This window comes from Bombina bombina, chromosome 1, assembly GCF_027579735.1.
Source record: "Bombina bombina isolate aBomBom1 chromosome 1, aBomBom1.pri, whole genome shotgun sequence".
NCBI classification, from domain to species: domain Eukaryota; kingdom Metazoa; phylum Chordata; class Amphibia; order Anura; family Bombinatoridae; genus Bombina; species Bombina bombina.
In genome coordinates this window covers 853,805,256-853,828,840 of record NC_069499.1, presented here as the reverse complement: position 1 = coordinate 853,828,840, position 23,585 = coordinate 853,805,256, and the positions used below count along the sequence as shown (strand labels likewise).

Sequence of the window (23,585 nt, the reverse complement as noted above, 5' to 3'; positions counted from 1 at the left end):
AGCCTTATATTATGGTAACAGAACTCTATAAGAATACTAAAGAGAAAAATATTCCTATGTCATGATATACTTTTATAGGCTAATTGTCACTGCATATAGGTACATCCCCTCCAATACCCTCCATCTATCTTCCAGCCTTCCCAAGACTACCGGTCTACCGGCACAGAGACCCAACCAGCCTCCCATCTACCCCCAAACAACGCTGCATTGTTTATTTCTCCACCTGCATTGCTAGCACCCCCCAATATGTCCAACAGTTCCTTTTGCACAGTAAAGCATGACATAGCAACAGCACAACTGTCTCTAGGTGGCCTCTGAACACTTTAAGAACAGTCTTTGTCCATTTGAGAGCGCTGCACCTTGACACTTTGCTATAATACAGTTCTCCAACAGTTCATTTGCAGTAGGGGTGCTTATCCACGGTTCTTCCGCAGGGAGATACTGGAAATCTGATGGTTTGTTCATGGGGTAGACAAGGCAACCAGTGGATACCCATGGCAAGCAAACACTCGAGTCATAGGGAGTCTAGGAAGCAAACAGAAACAGTACAGGATGAGTACACACCGCAATACAATCACAATTATGTCCCAATAAAACGTCACTTTCATCCTATGTCATTTAAAATCAAACAAAACATTGTTGATATATAATACAAACTAAATACATTGACATTTCTCAGAGAATAATTTACAACTTCCCTATACACTTTTAAATACAAGGTAAAGCTGGAATATGAGTTTCTCATAACAATACTTACATAGTCATAATAAACTACCATCTGCGGAGACAACAAGGTTTCTGAACCATCTTGTTGACATTATCTTATTCTATCTTATTCTGGGCGTAGGGCCAGGGTACATTGACAAGGCCGAACAGCTAAGGAAACTATCATAACATGCACATAGTTCTCACTACAGAACCCAGTATAATAAAAGTCTAATCATTACAAAATGGATGCTAATCATCACAAGATAGCTGCGAGGAACAAGATGGCTGCCATCAGGTTCATATTACCCCTAACACTTCCAAATTAGAGATCCCTCTAAACCGCTTCACCTTCTACATACAAAACAAAATGGTTTGTACTATTACGGTAACTTACTTTACATACCTCCTAATTGTAGGTCTGAACTCCTTCACTCTTGTCATAACTCTCCACTATGTGGACATCTAGGTCTTAGGAAAACATTGGACTTGCTTCGCCGACACTATTGGTGGCCGGCAATGACCACATCAGTTCAGAATTTCATCACACAATGTACAACTTGTGCAACTTCAAAACCAAGTCATCGATTCCCAATAGGGTTGCTCCAGTCATACCCGGTTCCTGAAATTCCATGGTCACATATTGCAATGGATTACATTGTCGACCTACCAACCTCTAACTGCTATACTTCAATACTTGTAGTGGTAGACCTGTTTACAAAAATGGCACATTTTGTTCCTGCTGTTGGTTTACCTACTGCTCAAGAGACCTGTGATATGTTCATTAAAGAAGTAGTCCGTTTACACAGACTCCCCACGGTGATATTGACGGATAGGGGTCCTCAATTTACATCTCGTTTCTGGAAAACCCTCTGCCAAACCCTGCAAATCACTCAAAAACTCACTACATCCTATCACCCTCAGTCCAACGGGCAAGCAGAACGAACTAACCAATGGTTGGAACAGTATCTGCGTTGTTTCTGTTCTAACCAACAAGACACATGGGCAAAGCATCTAGCTTTGGCAGAATTCGCTTATAATAATTCCACTAACTCCTCCACCTCTTTCAGCCCATTTTACATCAACTATGGTATACATCCAAGAATATCTTACCTACCCTACACACCTTCGTCAAACCCGAAGGTGAATGACGCTGTAAACGATATCTCCCAAACCTTCACCGTTGCTCATCGTAATATTCAATCTGCTCAAGCTTCACATAAAAATATTACGATTTACGTTGTACACCCCAACCAAAATACCAAATTGGTCACCTGGTAGGAATCTACGTTTGCATACACCATAGAGGAAATTGAGTAAGCTTTTCATTGGTCCTTTCCCTATTGTGGACATTAAACATCCTACAACTGTTACTCTTCAACTACCTGATGTCTATAAGATTCATCCCACTTTTCACGTGTCCCTGGTGAAACCGTGTCTTGTCGACAACTTAACCCCCAACTCAGTGTCCCACAATGTCACTCAGGATCAGGAATATGAGGTACAATCTATTGTTGATTCCAGACGTAGGAGGGGTGTTCTCGAATATCTCATTAATTGGAAGGACTTTGATCATTCTGAAGACTCCTGGGAACCAGCTACATCCGAATCTGCTCCTAGGTGTGTATCCTTGTTTCACCATAGAAACCCCGATAGTCCTGCTCCATGAACACTCGTGGTGCGTTCCTTTTTTGGGGGGGGGGGGGCTGTGTCAGATCCTATCTGTCTCCTGTTACTGTCCCTTTAAATTTCTCCTGACTGCCTATAAAACCCCATAGCTCCACCAACACTTTCCTGGATTATTTTTCTAGACTCTGACGTTTCAAAGTCCTAGTGAGCCAATCCGGTTCTCACCTTACAGGAAGTCACTTCTCCTTGTGCACTCGCTTCTCCTTGCAAGCATCTGCATCCTATCTCACATGCTGCCTGTCTGCACACGCTGCCACGTCATCAGCTACGGCCGCAACCGTTACCGCTCTCTCAGTTCCAGGGTTCAGTGGTAAATTCAGCTGCACAATATCGCTGGCATCAGTCTGACTACTTTTACAACTACCGCAGGTCGTATATATACAAACTGTTGAAGTACACATGTACATGAACGCTGTTCCTCCTGTCATACTTACTTAAATCTGCAGTAATACTCCATATGGTTATATTGTGTTTTCTACTATTCTCCCACGCCTTAGCATATTGATACAGACTCCAGTGACTGTCTATCACTATTGCTCCTGGCAGATATCAAACTCAGATTCTTTAACTACAAAACTTCCAGTTGTTTATAGTTAACTCATCTGAAACATACTAACAATTGTTAACCAAATTAAGCAGTTGTATTTACTACTGCATTTATATAACCTCACATTCATCTTGCTGTTCTGAAGTTTTGGTAAAACATTACTGTTATTAATCAGACTTTTGTAAGGTGTGATATATATACAGTTGTATGCAAAAGTTTAGGCACCCCTGACAATTTCCATGATTTTCATTTATAAATAATTGGGTGTTTGGATCAGCAATTTCGTTTTGATCTATCAAATAACTGAAGGACACAGTAATATTTGAGTAGTGAAATGAGGTTTATTGGATTAACAGAAAATGTGCAAAATGCAAATCAAAATGAAATTAGACAGGTGCATACATTTGGGCACCCTTGTCATTTTGTTGATTTGAATACCTATAACTACCTAGCACTGATTAATTGGAACACACAATTGGTTTGGTGAGCCCATTAAGCCTTGAAATTCATAGACTGGTGCATACAATCATGAGAAAGGGTATTTAAGGTGGCCAATTGCAAGTTGTTGTTCTCTTTGACTCTCCTCTGAAGAGGGGCAACATAGGGGCCTCAAAACAACTCTCAAATGACCTGAAAACAAATATTGTTCAACATTATGGTTTAGGGGAAGGCTACAAAAAGCTATCGCAGAAATTTCAGCTATCAGTGTTGTGAGGATCATGGTGAGGAAATGGAAGACCACAGGCACAGTTCTTGTTAAGGCCATAAGTGGCAGGCCAAGTAAAATATCGGAGAGGCAAAGGCAAAGGATGGTGAGAACGGTCAAAAACAGCCCACAGACCACCTCCAAAGACCTACAACATCTTCTTGCTGCAGATGGTGTCATTGTGCATCGTTCAACAATTCAGAGCACTTTGCACAAGGAGAAGCTATATGGGAGAGTGATGGGGAAGAAGCCTTTTCTGCATACACGCCACAAACAGAGTCGATTGAGGTATGCAAACACAAATTTGGACAAACCAGCTTCATTTTGGAAGAAGGTGCTGTGGACTGATGAAACAAAGATTGAGTTATTTGGTCATAACAAGGGGCATTATGCATGGCGGCAAAATAACACAGCGTTCCAAGACAAACACTTGCTACCCACAGTAAAATTTGGTGGATGTTCCGTCATGCTGTGGGGCTGTGGGGCCAGTGCCGGTACTGGGAATCTTGTTAAAGTTGAGGGTTGCATGGATTCTGCTCAATATCATCAGATACTTGAAAATAATGTTGAGGAATCAGTCACAAAGTTGAAGTTACACCGGGGCTGGATATTTCAACAAAACAACGACCCAAAATACTGCTCAAAATCTACTCTGGCATTTATGCAGAGGAACAAGTATAATGTTCTGGAATGGCTATCCCAGTCCACAGACCTGAATATCATTAAAAAACTGTGGGGTGGGGGGGCGGAGCTTGGCCACACTTGTAGATGGCCGCACATTAATCCAGCTCTGAAGCCTCAAGACTCTTGTAATAGGTTTAGATAGCTCTCAGCAAGTTGGAACCTGTTTAAGCTGTGACATATAGCACCTAAGGTCGAGCTGGACACATATGTCTGTGATACTGGAGGTTATAGCGTGGACAGAAGGTCTGCATTAAGCAAAGTGCATTGAGGCCTTGGCTGGGGAAAAAATAAAGCAGCAGCAACGGAGAGCACATGTGACTTGCAACGGCTCATATCTAGTTTAGGCTAACACTGCCGTTTGCTGCTGACCGGATTGGGCTGGATGTGACCCGGAATCGCCGCTGCTTGACAGTCCTAGGCAGCATGAGGCGGTAATACGCTGCAACAGAGACCGGAGATACTGAGACGCACTGAGCCTCCGGCTTTCCCCTACGTCTGAGAGCGGTCCGGAAGACTGAGGTAGCCGCACAGAGGCAAGACAGAGACAGCCGGCAAATAACACAGAGCAGTGGGTCCGGAGCTGGATGGGACTCAGCAGCGGCGATTGCATTAGGAGCCGCATTAGGTGAGGAGTCCCCACGCCACACTGCAGCTAAGTGCCGGTTAACCTGCGGCTGATCCGACCCGGAATACCTCTTGGCCTGGACAACTTCACTAAGACAAAGAGGCAAAAGTGAATAGACACGTTGTAGAGAGGACCGGGAAAGCATGAAGGTTAGACCCTTATAGGGCAAGTGGCACTGTATAAGTGTTGCAGGCTTTGCTGACAGCCTGCAAAACTAAATAAGAGCTTAGGGGAACTGGAATAATAAAAGAATTTAAAACTTCCCAAGCTCATAACTCTATACAGACTCTGTTTTGTGGCAGCCTAATTTCCTTTGCTGAGTCAATTTGATTGTAACAACTAGCAGAGCCTGGCAGAGGCAATAGGACACTTATAACTAGACCCCACAGGAAGCAAAACAACTAGAGTGTACAAGCTTATCATCCCTGCTTTTATAATACTTATAGGTATACAGGCATACACTTGCTATTGTTGCACACTAAGGAACACTTCCCCGCCCTGTTGTACTGCCCTGAATCCTACAGAATGGCTAGTAGGCGTATTGTCAAGCCACCCAAGAGCTCACAATCTTCTAATATGGAGAACTATTTAATTTCAACTGATACTAACCCTGGTGCTCATAGAGAATCGCAAGACAGCGGTAAGCACTCTACAGCTGTGCAGACATCTAATCTGGAACCTCAACAATCCTCCTACCTTACCAAAGATGACATTAAGCACCTGTCATCCAAACATGACATACACGAAGCTATGATGGATGTTAAGCTCATGTTTGGGGAACTGAAAAAAGACATAACAGCAATTGATCATAGAGTTTCCCAGGTGGAAGAAGTACAAGAAAAAATGCGTTCAGATCTCCAACACCAGGCCAGTTGCATACAGTCCCAAGACGCAACGGTCCAGACCTTGACTGACCGGATCGAGGACCTGGAAAACAGGAGCAGGCGCAATAACTTGAGATTGCGCGGAGTGCCTGAAACGGTGAATCCTCCTGAAATAGGCCAATACATACAGGACTTCTTCAAATTTCTTAAAAGTGCACCTGCCGCTGCAGATATACAAGTTGAAAGAGCACACAGGGCCCTTAGGCCCAGACCTCCGGCCAGGGCCCCTCCGCGGGACATTATTATCAAATTACTCTCCTATAAAGATAAAGAAGATATCCTTCGACTGGCCAGAAACAAGCATCCTCTTACATATGAGGGAACAGAAATTCAGGTCTTCACAGATCTATGCCCTGCAACTCTCCAGAAATGGAGAGAATTACGCCACATTACTTCCTGCCTTAAAGAACAGCAAGTGCAATACAGGTGGGGATTCCCCACCTGCATTATTGCCTCGAGGAATGGCTCAACAGCGATCTACAGGTCTCCAGAGGATCTCCATATACTAAATCATACCTTTGGATTACAGATCAAAGCACCTAATATGCCGGTAGCCCCTGCCCAACCTGATCCTGAAGTTAACAGAGAGGAAGCGGCCCGGGGCCAAGTTTAGGCTATATGCAGCCTGATCTCCGGTTCCAGCGACCTGTATCTGGCATATTGGATGACCTATACCTTGCATAGACAGCCCTGCCCGGGCGGAACAGCCCCACTTTCTTCAAGAACAGATAAGTTAAAGACTACCTATTCCAATCTGTGAAATTTGCTTTATTTATAATTTTTCCCTTTCAGCTTTTTATTTTGGTGTCTAGTATTGGGTATATCTGACACCTCAGTTGGACAGTTTAAGCACTGAGAGACACGGACAGAAACTTGGTTCTGATATATTGCATATAAATATGTATCTCTATAGCGCTACACTAACTGTTTATTTGTGCTTGGTAGTCACTATTGATTTAATACAGATGTTCAAAATATCTCACACACCGAAATAATTTCTGCTTATAAATGTGATCTATGGGTCTACCGACTGTTTTTCTCTCTCTCCCCTTAGGTTTAGCAAGGTGCATATATAATAGAATAATATAGGATATAAGCACATGGTTCACACAGGGCTCGGCGGAGGAGGGAGGTAATAGACACGTGGAACTATTATCACCAGATATGAAGCATCAGACTTCTTATATAAGCTAAACTGGAGACTTAAGGTTCCATAATATATAATGACTATAATCAAAAAAAAAGAAAAAAAAAAAAAATATTAAAAAAAAATAAAAATAAACATAAGTTGAGGAAATTACTGGCCCAATTGAAGCATCTTATGGGGATAAACAAAAAAAAAAAAAAAGAATTTAGCAAATTATAAGCTGAAGCATGTTGATTGGGTTTTCTTGTTTAGGTGCTGTTCAGAATATATAAGGTACCAAGTGGGAGCTGTGTTGATAGACGGTCCTTATACTCGTCCTTAGTTTATATCTAAGTTCTGACAATGTTATATGATATGTTTTTGAGCTATTCTACCTACAAAGTTCATATATCTGTTAATATATTGTAACAAGAGTGTTGAGGCTAATACCTCCTATTGATTTATTTGTTTGACACAGAGATACTAATTCCCTTTCTTTTAGTCCTATACCCCCAGTTTCTATTGTGCTTCGTGTGAGGATCCGACCCTTCGCTGCCTGGTCCCTCGCGAAGTCCTCCTGATCTGCTTTCTTCCCTTTCTTCTTTACCTAACATTCCTCCCCTCTTTGAACCTTCCCTATCCCTCTGAATCCGCCCTTACCTCCTTGCTTCCTTCTAATCGCCCTCCTCTTTCTATACCTATAGTCTTTCCTTCCAGTCCCTCTACTAACTCCCCTCCCTTATCCCCTCTTGCTTCCCACCCACCCCCCCTTTTTTTTTTTTCTTCTCCCCCCCCCACCTATCTCAATGGCGCTCCAACAACCACGGAATAGAGCCCATAATTTGGATTTACTCACAATAAACGCTAAGGGTTTAAACAATCCGGGGAAACGTTCAATTATCACAAGAGATTTGCATAGAATGGGGGGTGATATCATTTTTGTTCAGGAAACCCACTTCTCTAAATATAGGGAACCCAAGTGGTTTAATAGATACTACCCAACAGTAGATTTCGCATCAGGACCATCCAAAAAGAATGGGGTCGGCATTTTGTTCCACCGCGGTGTCCCCTTTCAGGCGGAGCAAACGCTGAAAGACCCTAACGGAAGATATATAATTATGACAGGTAAATTGTATGGCAGACCCATGACCCTGGCCAACCTATACTTTCCAAATAAAGCTCAAGATGTGTTCTTTAAGAAAGTAATGCAGCGTATTTTAGAAGTGCAAAAGGGTGTCCTCTATCTGGGAGGCGACTTCAATGTTTCACTAAATCCCAGCCTGGACACGTCGGATGGCCTCTCAAGTGCCCCTCAAAAAGTAGCAAAACATCTGATTCGGTCTTTAAAAGACTTAGGCACCCATGATATCTGGCGTACTTTCCACCCTCTGGATAAAAACTATACTTTTTATTCTCATCCCCATAGGAAGTACACCAGAATTGACTACCTTTTTACCGACTCTGCGGGCCTAGGAGTAACAACGGGCTGCAGTATTAATGCAATCACGTGGTCGGACCATGCTCCGGTGAAATGCTCTATTAGCTGGCCAGATACTCCAATTGTCCCTTTTGTCTGGAGACTCGATGAGTACCTCCTAGACGACAAAATCTTAACACTAGACCTACATAAAAACATTGAGGAATACTTCCTCCTGAATGCTAATGACGCTATGGATAGCTCGGTTATATGGGAAGCCCACAAAAGTGTGATCAGGGGGTGCCTGATTGGTTATGGTGCTGCTAAACGCAAATCTAAAAGAGAAGCTTATCGCGGGCTACTAGCACGCGTAACCCAAACAGAACTAGCGCATAAAGAAAAGCCCGCCGACCGCACTCTGCAAACAGAGCTAGCATCAGCTAGATCGGCACTGCTACATCATCTGCAGGAAGAACAGCACAAAAAAGCGCTCATACTACGGCAAATGTTCTTTGAACATAGTAACAAAGCAGGGAGGTTCCTGGCTCGGGCACTGGCACGAAAAAGACTGTGCTCGTACGTCTATGAGTCTATAGACGAACAGGGGACAACGCATAAAGATGGTCAGGCCATAGCAAACATCTTTGGCAACTTCTATAAAACCTTATACAACATACGTACGGCAGAGGCCATACAGGGAGACCCCCAAAATAGATTAATTCTTGAGCGGGAGACCCTGGACTATATTGAAAAGGCAGAGGTACAATCGTTATCTGCTGAACAAGCGAGTCATCTTGAAGCGCCTATAGCAGTTGAAGAGATACTGGCAGCCATCAAGTGTCTTCCAGCAGGCAAGAGTCCTGGCCCCGACGGGTTTGGTATGCGTTATTACAAAAAATTTGCTGACATATTGATACCTCACCTCCTTCGGGTGTTTAACCGTCTTTTTGAAGCCCTAAGCCGGGCAAACCTGAAAACCTGCCTGGCAGTTATAGGCCAATATCGCTGCTTAACTCTGATGTTAAGATCTTGGCTAAAATAATAGCGAACCGCCTCCAAAATTTTTTGCCCCAGCTGGTCTCCACGGACCAGACAGGGTTTGTCCCAGCCAGAGAAGCGCGGGATAATACCCTCAGAGTGATCCAGCTGATCGCACATGCACAGGCCAATTCCGCTCCGTTGGTACTGATATCAACGGACGCGGAAAAAGCCTTTGACCGGGTCAATTGGACCTTCATGCGACATGCTCTAAGAAAAATGGGCTTCGGACCGCGTTTTGTAAATTGTATATTCTCTTTGTATTCCAATCCAAATGCCAAAGTGCGGGTGAATGGATTGTTCTCGGAAGCGTTTCAGATTTCAAACGGAACGCGACAGGGATGCCCCCTTTCGCCCCTGTTGTTTGCTCTGGTCATGGAGGTCCTGGCCTGCAGAATGCGCAAGAACCCTGAGATTCATGGATACCGAACAGGAGGTGTGGAACACAAATTGGCTATGTACGCCGACGACGTGCTTCTAACTTTAGCTGACAATGATATATCTTTGCGGGAGGCTCTAGCTGAGTTTGAAAAATTCGGGAGGGTGTCGGATTTTTCGCTCAATCTCTCCAAGTCTGAGATGTTGAACGTTTCAATACCTGGAGACATTTTTGCGTCCCGCAATGATCGTTACCCCCTAAAAATTGCATCAAAACATTTAAAATACTTAGGCGTCATCCTGGCCCCCTCAGTCAGAGAAATAGTAAATATAAACTACAAGCGTATAAGAGAGGAGGTAACTCGGGACTTGGCATCTTGGAAGAATAAGACCATCTCATGGATGGGTAGAATCCAAGTGGCAAAAATGAACATCTTACCCAGGGTCCTCTACATTATGCAGGCGATCCCTCTTTCATCAGCAGAGCACATAATCCAACAAATTCAGTCAGCACTAGAGGCCTATGTGTGGAATGGTCTGAAGCCAAGGATTAATAAAAGAACGATGTACCTCCCTAGAGATCGAGGAGGAGCGGGAGTCCCTCACCTACGCGAATACCTTAAAGCCATTCAACTGCAACACTTGGTGGAGTGGTGTCATGGCTCATCCAACAAGGCTTGGATATGCCTAGACAGAGAGATCCTTCGGCGGGGCAATGTCGGCTCTCTCGCGTGGATCAGCCCAGCGCAGCGCCCTAATTGGCTCTCGCAATACCCTCTGATCGACGATGTTTTGCGTAGCTGGGATAAACTGATTAAGTCAAAACCGCATATCTCCACCTCCCTCTCACCGGTGACGCCTGTTCGAGAAAACCCAGATAACGGGTTGGCAAATAAAAACTACTCTCTGGGAGTTTCCTATGCACTGGCGGAGACTGCGATCTCAAGTGCCCTGGTAGGGAGTAAAATCAAGCCACAGGCGGAACTGGCCGATTGGGATTACGACCTATTCTCATCATGGTTCAGAACGGCGCAATTTACCCACTATTTTAATGCTCTGCAGGACAAAGAGCCACTAAATAGACAGAAAACACCTTTCGAGATCCTTTGCACCTCACCAAACTTGCCGAAACGTCTTATTTCGACTCTCTACAGGCTGCTATTGGAAGAAGGAGATGTTGCACTCCCTTCCTATGTGATTGCTTGGCAACAAGAGCTGGAGCTAGAGCCTGACTCCAAGGCGTGGATTTCTATATTTCGGAAAGCAAAACGGGCATCGGTCTCGATGAGACTTCAGGAACTACATTTTAAGTTCCTGAGTAGATGGTACCTCACGCCACAGAGACTGAAAAAAATGTACCCGTATACAGACGGTGGATGTTGGAGAGGTTGCGGAGAAGAGGGATCTATGTTGCACATTTGGTGGCATTGCCCTTGCATACAACCCTTCTGGTGCGAGATGTTCCGGGAGTGTAGCAGGCTGCTTGAAGTTATTATACCCCCGGACCCCAAATATCTGATATACCATGAGCTACCTAAAATTGCAATGGATGCAAAATGACATTTGCTTCTCCTGATGTTAAACTGTGCAAAAGGGCTTATTCCAAGATATTGGAAGTCACTACGCACACCCAGCCTTGAAGAATGGAAGGCCGGGGTCTGGGACTTACTGAACCTGGAGAGATTCCATTACATGAGGACAGGGAGGTTGGAAGTACATTAATACATGGCTCTGATCTGGGAGGGTAAGACTATATAGATCATGACACAATAGGGGCATTTGTATGGAGCGTGGTAGTGGAACCTGTGGCAGAGTTAGTTCCCCTAGGACAAAATTGATCTAAATTTATTCCCTTTTTTTTTTTTCTCTCTCTTCCCCTTATTCAGTTGCCCTCTCCCTCCTCCATTTACTAACATGCGTCCTCCCTCCTCCCCTCCCCCTCCTAACATTCCCCTTTCTCTTTCCCTGCTCCTTTCCATGTCTTCCTTAAAATATTCAAAGTCCACCCAGAGTTGACGTGGTCGGGCTCATCCATTTCTAACATTATAGTAACAGCCTTGCCGGGCTGTGGATATGGCGCTTTTGTGCCCGATGGCGTTAGCTTCAAAATATCTATGTATATAATTGCCAACTTACTAAGCTGCATGTATAAGCATTGAACATACCAAATGTAATAACATGGATATGTAACATTCCTTTATCTCAATTTATTTCTCCAGATATGCTGTTAATATCTTGGCTATATTTATGTTTATTGTCGCACTTAATGTAAAGGATGTCATTCTATATGTGTTCATTCAATAAAGCTTTAAAAAAAACAAAAAAAAACTGTGGGGTGATTTGAAGTGGGCTGTCCATGCTCGGCAACCATCAAACCTAACTGAACTGGAGATGTTTTGCAAGGAGGAATGGTCCAATATACCTTCATCCAGAATCCAGACACTCATTACAGGCTATAGGAAGCATCTAGAGGCTGTTATTTCTGCTAAAGGAGGCACTACTATATATTGATGCAATATTTCTGTTGGGGTGCCCAAATTTATGCATCTGTCTAATTTTGTTTTGATGCATATTGCACATTTTCTGTTAATCCAATAAACCTCATTTCACCACTGAAATATTACTGTGTTATCTGATAGATCAAAATGAAATTGCTGATCCAAACACCCAATTATTTATAAATGAAAATCATGGAAATTGCCAGGGGTGCCTAAACTTTTGCATACAACTGTATGTATATAAATATATACATATATATATATATATATATATATATATATACACACACACACAAATATATATATATATATATATATATATATATATATATATATATATATATCTCCATCGCAGAAAAGGCACTCACTGGTCTTTAACAAAATGTCATATTTATTTCCAAAAGTATTATAAAGACATAACGTTTTGGTGTATTATTAACACCTTTGTCAAATGTCAAAAAGCACAAAACAGAGCGTGTCCCCCCTGGCGGTTGTGACAACTGTGTAAGTCTGTGCTTATCTTTTACGGGAGATATATATATATATATATACACATACATATTAGTGCCGCACACAAGCGGTATCGAGCCTGCACACAGAAAAAAGTTATTGCCCACAAGGAAAAAAAATTAGAGGGAACATTGCAGTGGAGAGTAATCTAGGTAGCCTGCCACGTGCCACCTGTTTAGCCCCAATGGAGGTATTCCTTGATATTGTATATATTAATACGTAATTTCTGATGTCCCTTACTTGGACTCAGAGATAGCATAGTCATATCTTCCAGTTATGCAGACTAGGTTATTATGTTTGCTTTTTTTAACACATATACAGGAACAAAGGTTGTAATCTGCAAAGCCGCAAACTGAACCTTGACTGATGGTATACTAGATAATGGCTTTGAAATTCAGATAGTAATTATCATCATAGACAAACCCCCCATATGCACTCACTGAAACTCTTAGAAGGGTTAAACGATAAGAAATACTTCTCATAACGAAATAGCTCCAATAAAGTAAATGCAGCATATTAAAGAGAAAGGTTTTGCTTAGCCTGAGTAGTTTCAATTTCTTTCAGACTGGACTGGCCGATAAGTTGAGCCGCATGTTCCAACAGGCCATTGGATGATTTGCTCTTCATTGGCCCCCCATTATGCAGAGACCTCCCTAAGAAAAAAAGGTTAGCTCCTTTAAAGGGACATTAAACACTAAATACATGCTAGATAGAATGATGCATTCAAAGAAAAGATTAGTCCATGCCTAACATGTAGATGCATGTTTCTTTAGTTGTTTAAAAAGTGACAAAATAAGTGTAAAGTTGTAGTGTCTATAAAACACTGGGAGCTGCCATGTTGTAACTTGTGTTACCGTCTCTGCTGTGGCCAATTAGGGTCAGTTATAAATAGGTCACTAGAGTGTACAGCCAATGGTTGTGCTGGATTTAACAGTGTTCTGCACTTTCATTTCTAACAGGAACTGAAAAGCTCACAATTTCAGAATGGAATTACAGGCAAAGAGGACACAATAAATAATGAAAGTATATGGCAGAGTTGTTTTATTATATATAATTTATCATTTTATATTACCATCTCAAAGTGTTTAATGTACCTTTAAAGGGACACTAAACCCTATTTCTCTTGTTAAGTGTATCCAGTCCACGGATCATCCATTACTTATGGGATATTCTCCTTCCCAGCAGGAAGTTGCAAGAGGATCACCCACAGCAGAGCTGCTATATAGCTCCTCCCCTCACTGCCATATCCGGTCATTCTCTTGCAACTCTCAACTAAGATGGAGGTCGTAAGAGGACTGTGGTGTTTTATACTTAGTTTATTTCTTCAATCAAAAGTTTGTTATTTTTAAATGGTACCGGAGTGTACTGTTTATCTCAGGCCGTATTTGGAAGAAGAATCTGCCTGCGTTTTCTATGATCTTAGCAGAAGTAACTAAGATCCTTTGCTGTTCTCACATATTCGGAGGAGTGAGGTAACTTCAGAGGGGGAATAGCGTGCAGGTTTTCCTGCAATAAGGTATGTGCAGTTAAAATATTTTTCTAGGGATGGAATTTGCTAGAAAATGCTGCTGATACCGAAGTAATGTAAGTAAAGCCTTAAATGCAGTGATAGCGACTGGTATCAGGCTTATTAATAGAGATACATACTCTCATAAAAGTGTATTTTAAAATGTTTGCTGGCATGTTTAATCGTTTTTTATATATGTTTGGTGATAAAACTTATTGGGGCCTAGTTTTTTCCACATGGCTGGCTTGAATTTTGCCTAGAAACAGTTCCTGGAGGCTTTCCACTGTTGTAATATGAGTGGGAGGGGCCTATTTTAGCGCATTTTTGCACAGCAAAAATTACAGACACAGACATCCAGCTTCTTCCTGCATGTTCCAGGACTTCTCTGAAGGGCTCAAAAGGCTTCAAAAGTCGTATTGAGGGAGGTAAAAAGCCACAGTAAAGCTGTGGCAGTTGTTGTGACTGTTTAAAAAACGTTTTTGTCATTTGTTATTCCGTTTTTGGTATTAAGGGGTTAATCATCCATTTGCAAGTGGGTGCAATGCTCTGCTAACTTGTTACATACACTGTAAAAATTTTGTTAGTGTAACTGCCTTTTTTCACTGTTATTTCAAATTTGGACAAACTTTGTGTTTCTTAAAGGTGCAGTAACGTTTTTTATATTGCTTGTAAACTTGTTTTAAGTGTTTTCCAAGCTTGCTAGTCTCATTGCTAGTCTGTTTAAACATGTCTGATACAGAGGAAACTACTTGTTCATTATGTTTGAAAGCCATGGTGGAGCCCCATAGGAGAATGTGTACTAAATGTATTGATTTCACCTTAAACAGTAAAGATCAGTCTTTATCTATAAAAGAATTATCACCAGAGGGTTCTGTCGAGGGGGAAGTTATGCCGACTATGGCCTCGCTTCCATTGAGTCGTTAAAAATGGAGCCGTAAGCTACCGAAGCGGCCGACAGCTAAAAGTAATTTACGGCTGCATTTTAGTACCAGGTTTCCATTGAAAAGATTAGCGTGTTGCGCGCAGTCGCTCTTTTCGTGTAGCTGTAAGTTAACGTTGTGTTAATGCTTCCATCTGACGTCAGATTTCTTGAAAATCAATTAGTTGCTAAGGTAACCCGACCTTACGCTATAGAATTTACGTTTAACGTCAGTGCTTCTTACCTGTGATCGCCTCTCAAGAAAAATAAAAAAACACTTATCCATATTTTTAATAATCAAATACTATTTTCTAATATAATTATATTTAACACTTCATAAATATAAGTAATATTTCTTGCTGCCCTAGGCATAGGTCTAGTTTGCATTCTGTAGATATGTTCTTGCATATATTATTATATTTAAATATATACTGATATTTCTATTAGAATATAAGTTCAACTATTTCTATACATGAGACAACAATAAATATTACTTATAACAATTTATTTCTACATTAAAACACTTGCATTATTTGCAAGTTTTATAATTTCAATAGAAAATAGGTCTCAAAAAGCACAATTTTCCTCTTTTACCCCTAGTTGAGCTGGGGGTAATATATCTCAATGTATCGACAGCCTCCGACAATGTATTAACGGTTAGCGCTTTCATTGGAAACCTGGTATAATTTATCGATTAACGGCTTCTATTACTTTCTATGGGACGCGAAGATCTTTTCGGCAGCCGAAGTCCGGCTGCCGATATCGAGGTATAACGCGCCATTGGAAACAGTCGATAAACGATATTGCTTCCGACAGCATATTTATCGGTTTGCGAGTGCACGCAAACTGAATTATGACTCAATGGAAGCGAGGCCTATCTCTCCCCACGTGTCAGACCCTTCGCCTCCCGCTCAGGGGACGCACGCTAATATGGCGCCAATTACATCAGGGACGCCCAAAGCGATTACCTTGCAGGACATGGCATTATCTAGATTGCCTGAATTAAGAGGCAAGTGCAATAGCTCTGGGGTTAGGAGAGATACAGAGCGCGCAAATGCTGTAAGAGCCATGTCTGATACTGCGTCACAGTATGCAGAACATGAGGACGGTGAGCTTCATTCTGTGGGTGACATCTCTGACTCGGGGAAACCTGATTCAGAGATTTCTAATTTTAAATTTAAGCTTGAGAACCTCCGTGTATTGCTTGGGGAGGTATTAGCTGCTCTGAATGACTGTAACACAATTGCAATCCCAGAGAAATTGTGTAGGCTGGATAGATACTATGCGGTGTCGGTGTGTACTGACGTTTTTCCTATACCTAAAAGGCTTACAGAAATTATTAGCAAGGAGTGGGGTAGACCTGGTGTGCCCTTTTCCCCACCTCCTATATTTAGAAAAATGTTTCCAATAGACGCCACTACACGGGACTTATGGCAGACGGTCACTAAGGTGGAGGGAGCAGTTTCTACTTTAGCAAAGCGTACCACTATCCCGGTTGAGGATAGTTGTGCTTTTTTAGATTCAATGGATAAAAAATTAGAGGGTTACCTTAAGAAAATGTTTATTCAACAAGGTTTTATTTTGCAGCCCCTTGCATGCATTGCGCCTGTCACTGTTGCGGCGGCATTCTGGTTTGAAGCCCTGGAAGAGGCCATCCATACAGCCCCATTGGAGGAAATTATTGACAAGCTTAGAACGCTTAAGCTAGCTAACTCATTTGTTTCTGATGCCATTGTTCATTTGACTAAACTAACAGCTAAGAATTCCGGATTCGCCATCCAGGCACGTAGGGCGCTATGGCTTAAATCCTGGTCAGCTGACGTGACTTCAAAGTCTAAGTTACTCAACATTCCTTTCAAGGGGCAGACCTTATTCGGGTCTGGCTTGAAGGAAATTATTGCTGGCATTACTGGAGGCAAGGGTCATACCCTTCCTCAGGACAGGGCCAAATCAAAGGCCAAACAGTCTAATTTTCGTGCCTTTCGAAATTTCAAGGCAGGAGCAGCATCAACTTCCTCCGCTTCAAAACAAGAGGGAACTGTTGCTCATTCCAGACAGGCCTGGAAACCTAACCAGTCCTGGAACAAGGGCAAGCAGGCCAGAAAACCTGCTGCTGCCCCCAAGACAGCATGAAGGAACGGCCCCCTATCCGGAAACGGATCTAGTGGGGGGCAGACTTTCTCTCTTCGCCCAGGCGTGGACAAGAGATGTTCAGGATCCCTGGGCGTTGGAGATCATATCTCAGGGATATCTTCTGGACTTCAAAGCTTCTCCTCCACACAGGAGATTTCATCTTTCAAGGTTATCAGCAAACCAGATAAAGAAAGAGGCATTCCTAAGCTGTGTGCAAGACCTCCTAGTAATGGGAGTGATCCATCCAGTTCCGCGGACGGAACAGGGACAGGGGTTTTATTCAAATCTGTTTGTGGTTCCCAAGAAAGAGGGAACCTTCAGACCAATCTTGGATCTAAAGATCTTAAACAAATTCCTCAGAGTTCCATCATTCAAAATGGAAACTATTCGGACCATCCTACCCATGATCCAAAAGGGTCAGTACATGACCACAGTGGACTTAAAGGATGCCTACCTTCACATACCGATTCACAAAGATCATCATCGGTTCCTAAGGTTTGCCTTTCTAGACAGGCATTACAAATTTGTAGCTCTTCCCTTCAGGTTGGCTACAGCCCCGAGAATCTTTACAAAGGTTCTGGGCTCACTTCTGGCGGTTCTAAGACCGCGAGGCATAGCGGTGGCTCTGTATCTAGACGACATCCTGATACAGGCGTCAAGCTTTCAAATTGCCAAGTCTCATACAGAGATAGTTCTGGCATTTCTGAGGTCGCATGGGTGGAAAGTGAACGTGGAAAAGAGTTCTCTATCCCCACTCACAAGAGTCACCTTCCTAGGGACTCTTATAGATTCTGTAGAGATGAAAATTTACCTGACGGAGTCCAGGCTATCAAAACTTCTAAATGCTTGCCGTGTCCTTCATTCCATTCCACGTCCGTCAGTGGCTCAGTGCATGGAAGTAATCGGCTTAATGGTAGCAGCAATGGACATAGTGCCATTTGTGCGCCTGCATCTCAGACCGCTGCAATTATGCATGCTAAGTCAGTGGTATGGGGATTACTCAGATTTGTCCCCTCTACTAAATCTGGATCAAGAGACCAGAGATTCTCTTCTCTGGTGGCTATCTCGGGTCCATCTGTCCAAGGGTATGACCTTTCGCAGGCCAGATTGGACGATTGTAACAACAGATGCCAGCCTTCTAGGTTGGGGCGCAGTCTGGAACTCCCTGAAGGCTCAGGGATCGTGGACTCAGGAGGAGAAACTCCTCCCAATAAATATTCTGGAGTTAAGAGCAATATTCAATGCTCTTCTAGCTTGGCCTCAGTTAGCAACCCTGAGGTTCATCAGATTTCAGTCAGACAACATCACGACTGTGGCTTACATCAACCATCAAGGGGGAACCAGGAGTTCCCTAGCGATGTTAGAAGTCTCAAAGATAATTCGCTGGGCAGAGTCTCACTCTTGCCATCTGTCAGCGATCCACATCCCAGGCGTAGAGAACTGGGAGGCGGATTTTCTAAGTCGTCAGACTTTTCATCCGGGGGAGTGGGAACTCCATCCGGAGGTGTTTGCTCAACTGATCAATCGTTGGGGCAAACCAGAACTGGATCTCATGGCGTCTCGCCAGAACGCCAAGCTTCCTTGTTACGGATCCAGGTCCAGGGACCCGGGAGCGACGCTGATAGATGCTCTAGCAGCTCCTTGGTTCTTCAACCTGGTTTATGTGTTTCCACCGTTTCCTCTGCTCCCTCGACTGATTGCCAAAATCAAGCAGGAGAGAGCATTAGTGATTCTGATAGCGCCTGCGTGGCCACGCAGGACCTGGTATGCAAACCTAGTGGACATGTCATCCTTTCCACCATGGACTCTGCCTCTGAGGCAGGACCTTCTAATACAAGGTCCTTTCAATCATCCAAATCTAATTTCTCTGAGATTGACTGCATGGAGATTGAACGCTTGATCCTATCAAGGCGTGGCTTCTCCGAGTCAGTCATTGATACCTTAATACAGGCACGAAAGCCTGTCACCAGGAAAATCTACCATAAGATAAGGCGTAAATATCTTTATTGGTGTGAATCCAAGAATTACTCATGGAGTAAGGTTAGGATTCCAAGGATATTGTCCTTTCTCCAAGAGGGTTTGGACAAAGGATTATCAGCTAGTTCTTTAAAAGGGCAGATTTCTGCTCTGTCTATTCTTTTGCACAAGCGTCTGGCAGAGGTTCCAGACGTCCAGGCATTTTGTCAGGCTTTGGTTAGAATTAAGCCTGTGGTTAAAACTGTTGCTCCCCCATGGAGCTTAAACTTGGTTCTTAAAGTTCTTCAAGGAGTTCCGTTTGAACCCCTTCATTCCATTGATATTAAACTTTTATCTTGGAAAGTTCTGTTTTTGATGGCTATTTCCTCGGCTCGAAGAGTCTCTGAGCTATCTGCCTTACAATGTGATTCTCCTTATCTGATTTTTCATGCAGATAAGGTAGTTCTGCGTACCAAACCTGGGTTTTTACCTAAGGTGGTTTCTAACAAGAATATCAATCAAGAGATTGTTGTTCCATCATTGTGTCCTAATCCTTCTTCAAAGAAGGAACGTCTCTTACATAATCTGGACGTAGTCCGTGCCTTGAAGTTTTACTTACAAGCTACTAATGATTTTCGCCAAACATCTTCCCTGTTTGTTGTTTACTCTGGACAGAGGAGAGATCAAAAAGCTTCGGCAACCTCTCTTTCCTTTTGGCTTCGGAGCATAATTCGCTTAGCCTATGAGACTGCTGGACAGCAGCCCCCTGAAAGGATTACAGCTCATTCTACTAGAGCTGTGGCTTCCACCTGGGCCTTTAAAAATGAGGCCTCTGTTGAACAGATTTGCAAGGCTGCGACTTGGTCTTCGCTTCACACCTTTTCAAAATTTTACAAATTTGATACTTTTGCTTCTTCGGAGGCTGTTTTTGGGAGAAAGGTTCTTCAGGCAGTGGTTCCTTCCGTTTAAATCCTGCCTTGTCCCTCCCATCATCCGTGTACTTTAGCTTTGGTATTGGTATCCCATAAGTAATGGATGATCCGTGGACTGGATACACTTAACAAGAGAAAACATAATTTATGCTTACCTGATAAATTTATTTCTCTTGTAGTGTATCCAGTCCACGGCCCGCCCTGTCCTTTTAAGGCAGGTCTAAATTTGAATTAAACTACAGTCACCACTGCACCCTATGGTTTCTCCTTTCTCGTCTTGTTTCGGTCGAATGATTGGATATGGCAGTGAGGGGAGGAGCTATATAGCAGCTCTGCTGTGGGTGATCCTCTTGCAACTTCCTGTTGGGAAGGAGAATATCCCATAAGTAATGGATGATCCGTGGACTGGATACACTACAAGAGAAATAAATTTATCAGGTAAGCATAAATTATGTTTTTTTTTTCTTTCAAGATTCAGATAGAGCAGGCAATTTTAAGCAACTTTCTAATTTACTCCTATGAATTTTTCTTCGTTTTCTTGGTATCTTTATTTTAAAAGCAGACATTGATGCAGTCCAGAAGGATGAAACTAATACCAAACTTGAAAGGAGTGACTGCATATAAAGAAGTATTCTCTGCTACAATAGTACAATTTAGTACCAGATGGGGTGATATATTGTAGATATTAACATACAAACTCATGCACACTGTGTAATAAACCACGGAGAGATATAGTTCAATACCATTAGCTAATTTATGATCAGTATTTAAATATAACACTGTCAATCTCTAACAGTGTAGATATAGCCGGTATATTGTCAGGACTAGAAACCACTGCACAGGATACTCCACTTTGGTTGTTCTCAAGTATTAAGCAAATGCAGATTTTATGCAGATTATCTCTGAGATCTTGAGCAGTAAACAGTCTTGCGACATATCACGTCCGCTGCCCACAAATTCCCTTGATTTGTGGTATTTTTTGACGTTAAAACCTTGTGTAAGATTAAACATGTTTTAAGTAAGAATAATATCCTTTAAACAGTTTAACATCATTAAACATCTTTTTTTTGGGGGGTGGGGATGTATTACAATCATATTTGAGCAACAATATTTTATATTTGATTAAAGCCTTTATTCAAAAAGTCACCTTGCATATTTTCAAGCAGGTATAATTTTATCCGTGTTGTATTTTTAAGCGCAGTGAGTTTTCAAGCAGCACTTGAAAAAAAGACAAGCAGAGAAATTTGGTGTGTTTTTTTTTCTGGGGGTTTTCTTTCACTTTTTTTTTTTAATTTAAGCATTTATTTTTCTAATTTTTCACTATTTTTGTTTGTAACTTAAAGGGACAGTCAAGTCCAAAATAAACTTTCATAATTCAAATAGGACAGGTCATTTTTTAAAAACTTTCTAATTTACTTTTATAACCAATTTTGCTTTGTTCTCTTGGTATTCTTAGTTGAAAGCTAAATATATGCTAATTTCTTAGACCTTGAAGGCTGCCTCTAATCTGAATGCATTTTGACCACTAGAGGGCGTTAGTTCATGTGTGTCATATAGATAACATTGTGCTCATGCACGTGAAGTTACCTAGGAGTTAGCACTAATTGGCTAAAATACAAGTCTGTCAAAAGAACTGAAATAAGTTTGCAGAGGCTTAGATAGAAGGTAATCACAGAGGTAAATAGTATAGAAAGATAACTGTGTTGGTTATGCAAAACTGGGGAATGGGTAATAAAGGGATTATCTATCTTTTTAAACAACAAAAAATCTGGTGTTGACTGTCCCTTTAACTTAAGGTGTCCTTTGTGTGCCTAGAGATATAAAAAAAAAACATTTTTTTATTAGACATAAAGTGATGAATTCTGCATGTACGAGAACTTTTGTTTTCTCCTTTTGAAAAGACATAAAAATATGACAGATTAAAACAAACATGCTTGCAAAATGCATGGTACAGCAAAATTCACTTTCAACCCTTGTGGTCTTTGAGGGAAAATTAAGATTTTTTTTTTTTTTTTTTTTTTTTTAAATATTTTTTATTGAAGTCGTAAACAAATACAGAATATAGGGTATGCCCCAAAACATTTACAAGACAATGTATACACAAGATAGTTTAGAGAGTATTGCATTCTAGCATCTCAAATATTACCGGAGAATGTGGGCTATCACCTGGAAAGACTTCAGTTTTATATTAGAGTGTCATAAACGTGATACAAACAAAAAAGATCCTCTCCTAGCTGTGTGCAAAAAATAGAGTAGGGTATCTGTTCAAATAAGGGTGAGACTAGGGAGGAGGTAACTCTATATATTTATGGGGGAGGGGGATGCAGCGGGCAAGAGCCGCTCAAAATGTAATAAAGGGAATGGGGGGGGGGGTTGGAGGGCGGAGCCAGCCAATATTTGCAGTGTGAGCTAAACAATAGTAGATAGGTTATATACCAATAGTGTGCGTGTGGGAGCTTGATATTATTGGTAGTGGTAGAAATACATCTGAGCAGACAATTAGGGAAATGGTAGGAACATAGAGCATAGTCACAAATTATAGTTGAGTTCCACCTGGCAGAAGTGATAATCTGGATCACAGTACCATAGTAAGCTACGTGATGATACGTATATGAGGGGACAAGACTATTAAGAAGCAACTATAAACCATTTGGCTTTTCCTGAACAACTCTCTAAGTACTTCCACGTATGAGAACATTTGAGTGAACAGAGATATAGGGTGGTAATGTTAACTATAAGTAAGTGTGAACTATTATAAACTGTCTTATAAAAGTTAACAACTCCTGGTATATGGGGATCACAGCACTTCACTCAGAGTAACAGCTTTGTACAACTTAAAGCTAAAATTAGTATTGAGTAGTTAACATAATTCCGCTAAACATTCTGAACATTATTAGAACCTCTTGTAAACTAATAGAAAATGTAAATGTAACGACCAAGGGTAACACTTATGGGCTCAGACATACTATCATCATACTAGTGGGTCCTCAGTCGCATGTCAATTGCATTGTGTTGTGGGATGCCTTATAATAATATAAAAGGAATGTAAACCCCATTAAGAATATCATATGTGTGCTTAGGGGCTGACTGGTTATATCTGCTGAGGACTAAAGGCAACTGCCGTAAGCTATTGTGCAATAGCCTTTAACTTATATCTAGCCTTGGGTAAACTAACAACTAAAACCATATCTGCGTATAAATGGTACCTTAAATTCTAAAGAGCTTTGGGTTGTAGAGTAAAATGGCAATTGGGCTGCATACTTCCTACTAACTTTAAACATATAGCACAATGTAACGTGTAAACTATTATTGTGCATGAAACTAAACTTAA

At 41.8% G+C, this 23,585-nt stretch overlaps 1 long non-coding RNA gene across 1 annotated transcript in view; it reads right to left on the bottom strand.

The window, feature by feature from the left end:
* Positions 1 to 96: 96 nt before the first annotated feature.
* The window catches only part of LOC128640141 (uncharacterized), a 50,101-nt gene continuing 26,612 nt past the window's right edge, over positions 97 to 23,585 (bottom strand). The window contains exon 3 of the long non-coding RNA XR_008399298.1: positions 97 to 525. This is a non-coding gene — a long non-coding RNA (uncharacterized LOC128640141). The remainder of the gene's footprint in view (positions 526 to 23,585) is intronic.